We start from the raw sequence: 13,313 nt of genomic DNA on the forward strand, positions 1-13,313 counted from the left end.
CATTGAACAGAATGAATGAAAATGGTAAATAAAATTTTCAGACCATCTTTTTTTTTCTGTTTTTTGTGTTTTTTTTTTTTAACTTGATCGTTTTCTTTTTTTTTTTCCTCTTTTTTTTTTTTGTATTTGTTTTTCTGATTAATTTAGGTAATTGCAGTTCAGTTAAAATGTATGATTGGATTTTGAGGCATATAAATCACATTAAAAAAAAATCAAGGCAATGTTGGCTGCAGTCCAGTCCAGTTGGGTCTCTATGATCTGATGAGGAAAAATGATGCTATGGTATTAAATTCAACAGAACTGAAAGCAATACTGAAAATTCTATGAACAATGCACTTTTGTTTGGATGGAAATTAAAAAAAAAAAAAGAGAGAGAGAGAGAGAGAGAGAGGCGGACCACAGATAATTTTCTCTTCACATTTTTGTCATATTATAAAGCTGAAAAAATGTTATTAGCTTCAAACCTTTTATAAAGGTTCTTGTTTTCCAAAAAGAAAGAAAACTACAACCCTGCAGTCATTTGGCTTAAAAATACTGAAATTCTTGAATTTGTGAAATATTTTAATGTGGTTAAATCTTCCAGCAATACACACACTTAATATATTAACTTTAGATATATTCCACAGTTGGGTCTAATAACAATATTTGCCATAATACTAAGTGTCTAAAGCTACAAGAGCAGACACAGAGTTGTGATCCAGATCACAGAACCTTTTACAGGGACTTGAGTTACACTTCACACAAACCTATTCACTTCATATAGCTTCATTTTCAACCACAAATCCTTATACTTCAAGTTGTCACGCAGATATCAACAACACCATGGCTGTGCCACAGTGCACCTCTATAGAATCATAGAATATCCCTAGTTGGAAGGGACCCATAAGGATCATCAAGTCCAACTCCTGGCAGTGCACAGATCTACCCAAAAATTTAGACCATGTGACTAAGCACACAGTCCAATCGTTTTTTAAATTCAGACAGGCTTAGTGCAGTGACTACTTCACTAGGAAGCCTGTTCCAGTGTGCAACCACCCTCTCAGTGAAGAACCTCTTCCTGATGTCAAGCCTAAACTTCCCCTGCCTCAGCTTAACACATGATAAGCTGAGGCAGGGGAAGTTTAACCCATGGGTGCTATCACTGGTGTTTACAGAAAACAAATATAGCAGACTATAAATAATATAGGGGACTGTCAGAGTTACTACCCCTTCATTTCTAAAAGTCACACTGGATGAAATAAGAGAAATACAGTAACACTGAGCAGGGTGTTGGACAGTGAGCTCGGAGCTGGAGTAAGGGATCTCAACAAGCTGCTTCAAAGGAAAATCATAATTATAGACCCTCTGAAAACATAAACACCTGAAACAACCCTGAGTCCCACATCAATGTTTCTTATAGTATTTGTTTTATAATCAGTAACTGCTTTTTAGCAGCAAAACAGAACAACATGCGACAAGACTGGTAATTATGTTCTTTTCCTTCCCATTTTGTATACACAAAAAAAAAAAAGTTAGGGAAAAGACTATCTTCTTAATGCCTACAGATAACCTACTTTTCTTCAATGTCACAATAAATCCATAGAAATAATAGAAAAGCTAAATAAACTCCTTGCTGCAAAATATATGGTTTATGAAAGAGAAGTTTGGCAGGTTCCTTGGCTATAAGAAGTATAAGGAAGTACAGAAAACTTTGTTGAGTACTGGAGGATATTTAGTCTAGGAGAACAAAACAAGAGCCATTAGTTAAACTGAAGCCAGTCCCAAATTCATATGAGATATTAGGCAAGCTTTTGTAATAATAAATTCACATTCTGCCTTCAGAAAAGATGATTTTCTGGAGGATATACTTCAGAAAAAGAACATGAGTTAATAATGGAATAAGGTGTTTATTAGGAGAATCTCAGTGTCCAGATAAGGTGATGTAAAGGTCTCTTCTGATCTTGAGTTTATTACTTGTAATATCAAAGATATTGTATAAATATTGAATTCAACACCATCCATTTTGAAGGAAGGTGATCTAATTTCCATGGCAACTTGTAGGCAAGCCAATAGTTGTTCACCACTTCTTTCTCAGATTCTCTCTTTCCCCTGAAAACTGCAAATGTGGCCTTTTACTTTAGTTCCACCAGTTTTAGAAACTACTTAATAAAAAGTAAAATCTATATTTAAGCCAACCATAACAAATTTTCCGTTTGCATGAAATTTAAGAAGACCTATGCATTTTCACTTTTTTCTTGAGATGATTCGTTTCTCTTTTGTGATTCATAAATTCCAGCAGATGCAGCAAAAAGTTACATAAAAAGCTTTTTAGGGTAATTATGTCTTCAGCTGGAAATTTTGACATTTGTGATCTCTCTCTTTGATCGCTGCTATTAATATCTCCTTAGCAGATATGATTTGCCCACTGCTGAGAGTTAACTAATTGATAGAAAAAGCTGCTTAGAGTTGCAAGAGTTTTTGCTTCTTTATTTCAGTTTAACTGACAAGGTTGCACTGAACAGAATCATTATATTTCCAGATAATATGATGCTCAACAGATGGTGGCAAAAATATGCCTGTGACAAGCAAAAAGCTAGGATTTTTGTCTTTTAGCTAGTATTTAAGTGTTTATTTAGAGTGTACAGTTATTTACATTAATGTAGTGCCTGCAGCTTCCATACATTTCACCATCCTATTGCTTTACCAGTGGAAGAGGCACAATGTAAAAGCTTTAACATGAGAGAGCTGATGAGTTAAAGAAATGAGCCAGAGAATAAAAATGCATTGGTAGACAACAAACTGACGGAGATCAGCCCATCAGAGATTCCCCCATCCTGTTGCATGTTAAGAACAGCAGTGTTTTAAATCCAACATCCATAGCCCCATAGAACATCTATGGAGATAGCCAAGATGTACTGCCCTTTGGCAGTGTCATACACTCTTCATTTACCATATACATGTAGAAAGCTGAGGATATTTAGGTTTCCCAGTCGGCATCCAGAGACTTTCCCAGTATTATGCAATAAGTCCTTGGCTGAAATGAGACCTTTGCCCATACATATTCTGCTTCAAATAGTGGGCTGGGCTAAACTGTTGTGTGAAATTCTTCTTCAGTTTTCTTCTGTCATCTACACCCAACTTGTAATTCTGTTTAGCACATTAATCACCTCTTCTGACATAAGTTTTTGTAGAGCATTGTCTCCCTCAAAAAGCTACTTAGATTTCAGAGCACTTCACTGAGAAGCATCACTGTAGGAAATTGTCTCTAAGAGGTCTACATTATACAAGTGTCAACACTTAATATGAGGCAGCACTGTTTTTCTCTTTTTGGAGAAGAAATTCAACTCTTATTTGCCCTTTCCATACATAAATTAAGATGCATCTATTATGGCCATCAGGCATTGAGTCTAGCAGATGAATCCTGCTTCTGATTAAATGCAATCCATATGCTGCAGTTTGCTATCACATGAAGTATGCTGTGCACTTTATGTTTCACATATTCTTCTTGATGATTAGAACATTTCCTGATTAGCCTGAACAAGCAGTCTTCTTCCTCTGACCTTCATAGTGAAAGAGCTGCTATGAAGATAACCTTCCTGTGAATGCTGTGCTCTTTTCTCAAACTCTACACCTCCTGCATGCAGTTAATTTTCTGCTGTTCATAATCCACTTAGAAACAAAACAAAACAAAACAAAAAAAAAAAACACACCTTGAGGGTTGAAAACCACTGTATCTTGTTTTGTTCAAGCATTTAGGCCTAAATGCTAATAAGTATAGTAACATGTATTTAAATGGAGTATATAAATGATGTAACACTTTATTATATTCACAACACTTTATTACTTTTTGATGGCTGAAATGTCAGCTTCATAATAAAAGCTATACACCATGGATATGTTTATTTGCTTACACATCCAGGAAAATTACAGATTTCAAATCTGGTCTCACCATTGTATGCTATTTTTAAATACCAGGATATAACTGATTCCCATTTATATACAGAACAGCTAGGTTTGTCATCTCCTCCTTCACTCCCCTCCCCTCGCCCCAAACTGGGAGGGGAAAAAACATAAAGAAATGGAATTAAGAAAGATTTTGGAGGTGGGAGGTGGGGGGAGTATACAACTCTTGGGATTAGACAGGGATATAACAGTTATCAATGTCAGAACAGAGACAGACCTGCATTACCAGACATACCAGATCCTTCTCCAGCTGGATTTATGAGACCAAGCTAAATCCCCTCTGGTATGTGGTGAAGCACCTTCACCTGAGGCTGCCAGGCTCAACAGAGCTGTGTGTCATGAGCTGAAAAGCATCACCTAAATTCTGAGCTGCATCTGAGGCTGGATAGCGTTCTGGCTTCAGGTTCAGGCAGATATATATCCAAACACCCCTAAAAAAATAAAATAAAATAAAATAAAATAAAATAAAATAAAATAAAATAAAATAAAATAAAATAAAATAAAATAAAATAAAATGAATATTCATAATCTGACAGTCTGCAGAAATTATTTACATTACTTTTTTTAGCCTATTTTCTAACCTTCTGCTAAAATCCCTGTTGTAAACCTCCATCACTTTGTCACATTTGAGGCATGAAGAGCATAGAGCATCTTTTTCCACATACAAAGAGACCGTACAAGAAAAATGAATGCAACCTTGGAGTGAAAAGCCATTACTTGCTGTCTGATAAACAAAACAGACAGCTAGGAGTGAGACAGCTAGGAGACTGGAGGAACAAGGAGTCTATGCATTTTCCAGACTTCCCACCCTAATGAAGACCCTGATGAATCTTTGCTGGCCAGACAGGGAGGAATGTTTGCCTATGTCATCACACCTTGTATGGCTCATCTGCACTCCACTGAGTTTGCATGTCAGCTGAAAATTTGTATGACCTTAAAGCAGTCATATACTTATTAGTTCTTTTCTATAGTGTTGTTTTTTTGTGTGTGTGGTTTTTTGTTTGTTTGTTTTTTCAGTTCATTTCCTTTAAAACTTTAGTTAGGGTTGGCCAGGTACAAGACATTAGCTGGTCCTCAGCTCTTTTGACAGCCTCTCGGCCAGCCTGCCAGATGTCTATCCCACTGCCACAACAGACATCCCCACCAGAAACACAGCCAAGTCCCCACCACCTCACTTACAGGTGCCAGAAGTTAAGGAAATGCAAACTCAGGGCAACTCAGGTCAGAAAAGGACTGAGTGCATAACTAGATAAAATGTAAATCTTCCGGGAAGCTTTCAACAAATACAGAATGACAAACATCTGCCTCACCTGCACAGGGTTGAGCCTGGTTCCTTAAGGACCCATTGCCACTTTCTCACAGCACCAGCACAGAAATCTCTACCTTTACTTTTGTAACTGCTGCCCTGGTGCTGCTTAGCAATGCTTTCACTTCAGCAGGAGAGCAATCGCTCTCATTTGATGTCAGAGTGAGACAGCAAAGTGCTTTGGTTTGGAGTACAGCGCTCAGAATGATGATTACAAGCCTGAGAAACAGAGAGAGTGCTCCTGAAGTGAAGGGGTGTGCCCTCTGGAAATTTAGCAACTGACAGTTGTTAGAACACTATTAAACATACACAAGAGCTCAGGCCCTTCTTGCAAAGTTCATTGCACTATGCAAAACCAGCTAATTCAAGGTGGAATTGAAAGGCATATTTGCATGCTGCAATATGGGTTACTCCGCCTTATCTCATGTGAGCATGCTGGACTGAAATGTGAGTTGCCAATGATGACCTTCCAGGAATATTGGCCAATTAATCTCAGCAGTGGAGACTTTTAAATGTCATCCAAATCTCATCCATGTGGGCATGCCAAAAATGTTTTGCATTTCTACATGACCAAACTATGCTTTGCAGACAGTGCCTTCTTTCACATCAGAGCAATGGAGTTCGGCTGTTATCCCTTGTGAAACAAGCAATCGTTAATCAAGCTTGAAATTTTATTGACAACAGTCAGTGACAAGAATGAGATTCATGCAAAGTTTCAGTCACAAGAGACAACTAAATGGTCTGCTTTGGTTTTCCATATATTTAGTAAGCCTAGAAAAAGATGAACAGTGAGTCTAGAAAGATCAAGAAATTCTGATAGCTTCAATAGTGACTGCCTTTTTGGAGTATGAAGTAAGAGTAGGAAAGAAGTCCAGTTTTCAGACAGACTTCCCATGTTGTGGGAAATAGTGACTGGAGAAAAAGACTGAGACAAGAAAACTGAAGAGTAAAGACCAGGATAAGATACAAAAGAAAAACAGGACTTGCACCCAACAGAGACCAAAAAGAGAAAGGAACAGGACTTCATTGACTAGAGAATACACCCTGTGATACCAGAACCCAAGTATTTTTCTCCTAATGGTAAATATTCTATAACCCTTGACAAAGTATGTGTCTTGTCACTTATACTGTAGACACTGACAAAGCCACAATGACCACAATACTGCTGCCAGTTTTATAACACAGCTTCATGCCCATCAAAATTGTTACCCTGAGAATCTGACATTTTTGCACATGAGGTTTCAACATTAACTTGTTTTAGAAGCATGGGGATTTCACCCACAAAGTACAGAAGTATGCTGTTGCGTTTGCTCACTTTATTGTGTATAATTACCTCTATGAGAGAAGAGGTTATTATTAAAATCATAATAGCAAGTTAAACAGAATCAGTGTAACTATGGAAGAAGTTCTGGAGCAGAAGGTGCTGTCTCCAGATTAAGAAAGTGTTTTGACATAATTGTCATATTTATTGTTTGGGATTTTTTTTGATAGCTACTTACATTTCAAGTAATGTGGTACCTTCTTCCTAACCGTTATTTTTATTGTTGTATTTTTTCATGATCTTACTCTCTCACTTAGATTTTTTTTTTAATTAAAAAAAAAAAAAAGTGTTAGCCTAGCAGCTAAACAAGCTATTTGCATTAAGGAAAAGAGTATAATAGTTTTAAGAATTAGCTCCAATATTTCACTCCTGTAATAGCAATTGCTGAAAACACATAACTGTCTGTGCAAAAGGAGTAATGACCTTGATTCAAAGGGTTCAGTACCAGTTATTAGGGCACAAAATAAAATCATTTTTAGAGGAATTGGTCCTTATGTGGAGCATTTCTATTATGTAAGAAATGGGAGAAGAAAGGCAAGTTTCTGTGCACACCTTTTCCCAGCACAGCACTGTCAGCCTGCACAGCCTATTCCCCTTTCCTGTAAGGGGGATAACAGGTTCATTTTTACCCCTATAGCTTGTTCCCTCTCATTACCTCAGGAGAATCTTATTCCTACCTCAGATAAATTATACCTCTTCCCATCTTCATCAAACATCTCTTCTCCAGCTCATTTATCATTAACAATTCCCACTCACAAGAAGCAAAGTTTCCACTCAAATCCAACAGCATATAGAACATCTACCCTCACAGGAAGGGGCAAACCCAATTATTATACACACTTAATGGAGACAAATGAGCAAGCCCAGCCTGGGAGCATTCAATCATGATGAGGACTGGGTGACAGATGATGAAGGATTTGACACAGCTGACTTAGGCCCAATTTCCTGAAAGGTCTGCAAGAGCAGTGCAGTATGGTGGTGTAGTGGTGAACAAGCTCCAGATGCAGGAAGCTGGAGCAGTCTCATCACCTCTTTCAGTGCTCTTTCCATAGCTGAAGCACATCTGCTGGACACTCAGTTACTGCTCTGTTGGGGTGCAGCAGTGCATTTGGTAAAAAACTTTTTTTCTACTGGGGGAAAAAGACCTCAGTTTAAGCAACCTCAGGAATGAATTAAAAAAAAAAAAAAAAAAAAAAAGAAAGAAAATACATGATATCTCACCCAGCTAGAGTACTTTCTGAGGACAGTTAGGGATGCCTACTGAAGACTTTGTCCTCCACATAAGTGATCTAAAATAACTTATATTTCTTAGAAACTTGCCAGTGTGTATGCAGCAAGAGTCTCAGCAAGAGTCTCATTTATTATTTTTTTTCACTATATATTTTAATGTAAATTATAGGAAAATATTTTATCACATAGCTTAAAACAATATTATCAAAAAGTACTAAAGAGATAAAATACAACACAGAGCTACATGAATTACTAACGGTGGCATTACAGGGTTATTCCCTACAAACTCTAGTCAAGTAAGTAAAATAATCAATTATCTAGCTTGGAATTAACTAGTACCTAATTCTCATTTGAAATAATTAGATATGTTAATTTGATTTAAAGGTGTGGGGTTTTTTTGTTGTTTTTTTCCCCATCAGTGAGAATGGAAATAGTTCAGGCTGATTGTCTTTGACAGTCTGATGTTGTAATTCACAACAGAGATTTAAATAATCTTAAAAGTGATAAGATTCTTTATTATAAGCATAAAGCTCTAATTAACAATAGGCATCTGTTGAAGTCATCTTTTCCATATCTCTCCATGGCGCTCTTTGTGATGAATTGCAAAAATTTGAAAAATGATTTTTTAATATCTACATAGCAGAACTGTGGGATCATGTCTTTCTAAGCAAATCTAGAACATAAGAAGTCATGCCCAATTTTGATATTTCAGAATAGCTCAGTTCTTCCAGGTATTTCTTCACTCAGAAACATAGAACTTGCTTGCTTAAAAATTATTTACAGGAAAAAAAAAAAAGTTTTTTGCATGAAAAGACAATACAAGAGAACATATTTGCAAATGTGAAAACAGATTTTGTAAATGACACAAGATGGAAATTATAATCAACACAGTGAAGAAGTGGACTAATGTACAGAAGAACTGCATGACCTTGAAAATGAGAGTAATATTAAAAAGGTCATGTTCATGCACATAGGGAAGAGAAACAAATGGTTTCTTTGCTATAAACTACAGGCTTCCTGGCTGTAAGCAACAATGAATGAGAAAGAGGTAGGTGTATCAGTCAATCACGCAATGACTATAAGCTATCAGTGTGATGCAGACATGAAAAAGGCAATTGAAAATCTAAAATATATCAAGCAAAGCATGTTCCATAGAGACAGGGAGTTATTAATGCCTTGTATAAGGCACTGGTAAAATTTCATTTGCTATACTATATGTAATCCTAGCCACTGATGCTGAAGAAAGATGAACTGAAATAAGCACTACATGTAGGCAAAGAAACAAACAAAAAAAAAAATCAGCAGGGTTAGTTTAGCCTTACAAAACTGGCTGTGAGTGGTAAAGTATTCCCTGTTTATGAAGTAAAGAACAGGTAAGGGAGAAAGTTGTTTAAGCTTAAGGATAATGATGCTGGAAGAGAAAGATGAGCCTAAATCAGTCATGAATAAGTGTAAACTGGAAACTAAAACAAGGTTTCTAAACTATTAAAAACAAATCAAAATTTGCTTCAGTTACAAGTTTTCCCTAATAGAGGACTAGAGCTCATGGTATCTCAGAAGAAAATGACAGTCATGGCTGTCATTCTGTTGGTAGAAAATCTGTTAAAATGCTGCCATGTCTTTCTCAGAGGCTCCAAGGAGGAAGGAGTGAGTAACTAGGAAATTCTAAGCCTGGAACTTGCCACAACACTTTTGGGTTTGTTTTCTTCTAACAGCCGCTATCTGTCTAGACAGGTCACTGACCAAATCAGCTCAAGTTCTTTCTTGGTAGGTCAAGGATTTTAGTTGTTTCCAGCCTAAAGATGGCAATAGCACGCTAGCATGAGCCAGTCCAAATCAACAATGGCGTTCCCTTGGAGTAGGTGATCTCCCTTGTCCTGGCACTGATGGTAATCTGCTGCTGATGTCAATCTGCACAACTAGAGGAAAATAATTATTTTTGGTTGACTTGGATTAGTTCTATTGTTTGTTTGTTTTCTAGGTTAATCTTTTAGCTCATTCATCTCCCCAGCCTAATTTACACAGGGATCAGCTGAAAACTATTGCTGAGTAGGGGAAACCATGCCTAGGTTACAGAAGGGGTGACAAGACAAACCTTCTTATGACTTCTTAAACTGTGTTGTTACATCCAAGTGATACTGCAGTGCTGGCTAGTTTTCTCTCCCACTTTTATCTCCATAATAAATTGCTAAAAAATCTTTCTGATGGTCTTTCTAAAGTAAATGAGGTCAAATATATGTAAAATATTTTAAAAATAAATAAATAAAAAGTACAACTTATAACTTCACTGTATACCATGAATTCACTTGGTACAAGGGCAAGTTCTCCAAAACACTTGCAGCCTCCACCTGGCCACAGGCTCTAGAAGAGTAAGCATGGATAAGGATAATATTGAGAGCAATTTCCCTAATTTGCTACCTGTTATCAGATGATAAACAGTCATGTCTCTTTCCTAGGAATACTGAAGGAGCACGGCTGCTCTTGGATTATTTTACATCTGCGCAGGATTGTGCCAGAACTCTTAGTTTTCATTATGGGAGCATTGTTCCCAGGGAGCCAGAGCTCAAATTCTGGACCCAAAATGTAAGTGGCAATAATGCCATGTCAAGGCACTATGTTGACATCAAGAGTAAGTTAAGCTGTGTACATACACATACCCAGGCAGGTGTTCTTGATGCTGTTTGCTCTCTCTTTGTTCTTTTTTTTTTTTTTTTTTTATTCTTTGTTTGTTTGTTTGTTTGTTTGTTTTCCCCACCTTTAACCCCTTTGGAGGCTTCCTAAAGAGATCTTCACTGACACCCCTGGGAGCACAGGGTCCATCCTCTTCTTAACTGGCATTAAAAAGTGGACCTTAGGGTGTCAGATATTTGTCTTTTGAAAGCTGGCAATGTTCATTTGTTGATTTAGGAAGTCTAGAACTCAGACTTTGGCTTACAGATTTGGGCTAAAGGGCCAAATTAAAAAGTGATGAGAAAGTGGATGTACTCTGGCAACGTTTCTCCTTCACAGCAAGTGAGCACAGCAGGGCTCCTCCAAGCATAGGCAGTAGAAAGCATTCACTTCTGAGAAACTGTGAGACAGCTCTGAAAACCTTAATTTAAAGATAATTTAACCATTTAAGCTACACATACCCCTAAACCAACACCTGTCACGGTCCATAAACCATTTTCTCTCCTGTCTAGAAACCATATCTGAATGTATTTGTTGTTTGATTATTTCACTTAATTCCTGAGGTTCTTTGGCAAAGGGCTGTTAAGATCCTGCTTAGTTTAGGTGATCTGTACAGAGCTATGGCAGCTGCCTCTGACCAGCCTACAGCATGACTGTAAAGCAGTTTAGTGGACAAGTTTCAGTCTTACCAGCAGAGTCCTTTGCCTATCACATACATTTCCAAAAGAAAAATGAAAAATTATTTTCTTCTCAATAATAAACACTGTCTTGGAAGGAAACAGGTTTACTCATAAATTAGGCTGAAGTTTAAGCAGGTTGTAAAAAGGAAACACAAATAGGAGAACATGTCTCCCCCACCGCCCAAAAAAAAAAAAAAAAAGATTAAAGAAAAATTAAAGAGAAATCCACAAAATTTAATATTGAAATTACCCAACATATTTTGGTGACTTACAAATATTTTCTTTCCAAATTTTCTTCATTTTATCTGTGGTGGAAATCATTAAGTGATGTTGCCTTTTAGGTTAAACAAGGCAATGTGGGGGGTTTTGCCCCTTTATTTTTTTTTACAGGCACAAATTACTGGAAACCCATGATACTCCCAGCCTATATCCTAAAAGAGGATAAGACTGCTTCTTTCACTCATATAAACCTCAGATCAGTCCCCTAGTTAGGCAATTAATATCATTTGATGGACAAATCCAGTCCAAACAATTCCAGTGTTGGCTGCCCCACCGAGCAATTGGAAACCTCAGAACTCATCTTTCATTCACTATCATCAGACAGTCTCTAGAGCTCAGCACTGCATGCAGTTAATTCTTCCAGAAAGCAGAATTATTTAAAAACTAGTTTTCTCATATCCATCCCACTGTGTTTCCATTTATCAGAAAATCTTATGCCAGAACTAACTAATGCCATATTTTCTTTTCCTCACTGCTGAAATATGCTGTCTTGGCTTAATAGTGTCAGCAGATGTTGAATATGGGAAGGCATGGGAGGCCAGTAATCCAGTCCTGCTGTCCAAACAGATGGACATGATGCAAGACAGCCAAGAGAGCAAGCCATGGGCACCCAGGACATGAATCCCCAGTTGTGGATGTAAAACCTTTCAGTCCTATATTTGTGGTATATCATGATCTCTATTTCCATGATTTAGATTTCTTCTGAAGAAAACAAACCACTGAATGGCTCTGGTGGTTTTAAAAATTAATTTTTGGTCTAGTTGCACTACCTGCAATATACTATTTTAATGATATTCTCCTCTATTCAGGCTGTCTCCTAAAGGTCTCTGAGAAACAAGTCAGCAGCTTTCTGCAGGCTGGCTGAAATTCAAGTGTATAGGTGACCTAATTGCATAAACCTAGTCCTCAGCTTGAAAAGTGTACAGAAGTGACACTTAATGATAGAACTGATGCATTTAACCAAAGAAGCAACAAGGGGTAGATAGCTTTCAAGTCATTTTTAATGGCACTCAAAAGACGGAATAGAAGGACTATATTTTGATTCATTGCATAATATTGGAGCAAAATTTCTAACTAGTTTTGTTCCTCCAAAGGTTTGATGAGGACAGCTAGGAGATATATTTAAAGTCTTTCAAATTAATAACACCCTTCTTTCAGTTGATTTTCCTGGTCAAATATTTGTCAAGTTTAGAAAAGTCCAAACTGAGTATTTGTATTTGTATTGCCTTTGTATTACGTGGCATGATCTTTCTAAGTTTTCTACCAAACCAGTTCATTCATGATTACATATTTTCTTTTTTCAGCTCTCCTAACTTCTTTTGCCTCCCTCAGTTTTTCATATTATTTTCTCACTGTAGATAAACTGTTATATACATACATGTGTGTGTGTGTGTATATATCAAGGTTCAGCTTTTGAAATACAAGAGAAACTCATTTCTGCACATAAATATTTCAGGAAATATTTTATTGGGTCTTTGCTTCATGTTTTAGAGCTGGAAACTTTTTGCTACTTTTTCATACTCTAATACTGATTAAGCAACATCACTGGGCCCATAGGCAAAAGCCATGGCCAGCTTATTTTTCTTATTTTGTATATTAGAATTATTTTCATATTTGATCAGATTGTCTAGTAAAAATGATATAATTGAAGAGAACATCTCTAAAGAGAATCTAAAAATGTACCTGAGAGAAGCATATATGCTGTATATTGAAATTATATTCTGAGAGAATTGTTGCAACCAGAAAAACATTAAAACGTTTAAATAACTAACCTGATGGTTATACAGCAAATAAAGACGAAAGTTCCAATATTAGTTTGGTGAATCTATCAAAGAAAATCTACCTCCAAGGAGGAAGTCTCCATCCATCTATTTTGGCTCACACC

The 13,313-nt window shown here is 36.8% G+C and overlaps 1 long non-coding RNA gene across 2 annotated transcripts; it reads right to left on the minus strand.

Annotated features, from left to right (window-relative positions):
* Positions 1 to 2,473: 2,473 nt before the first annotated feature.
* LOC140002349 (uncharacterized) lies at positions 2,474 to 7,372 on the minus strand. Of its 2 annotated transcripts, none has more exons than XR_011808729.1 (3): positions 7,247 to 7,372; positions 4,178 to 4,373; positions 2,474 to 3,648 (listed from the first exon to the last, which is right to left on the minus strand). It is a non-coding gene; the product is annotated as an uncharacterized lncRNA (long non-coding RNA). The 2 variants fall into 2 exon arrangements; XR_011808728.1 differs by having other exon boundaries at positions 4,160 to 4,373.
* Between the last annotated feature and the right edge of the window lie 5,941 nt (positions 7,373 to 13,313).

This window comes from Anas platyrhynchos, chromosome 4 (genome assembly GCF_047663525.1).
Source record: "Anas platyrhynchos isolate ZD024472 breed Pekin duck chromosome 4, IASCAAS_PekinDuck_T2T, whole genome shotgun sequence".
NCBI classification, from domain to species: domain Eukaryota; kingdom Metazoa; phylum Chordata; class Aves; order Anseriformes; family Anatidae; genus Anas; species Anas platyrhynchos.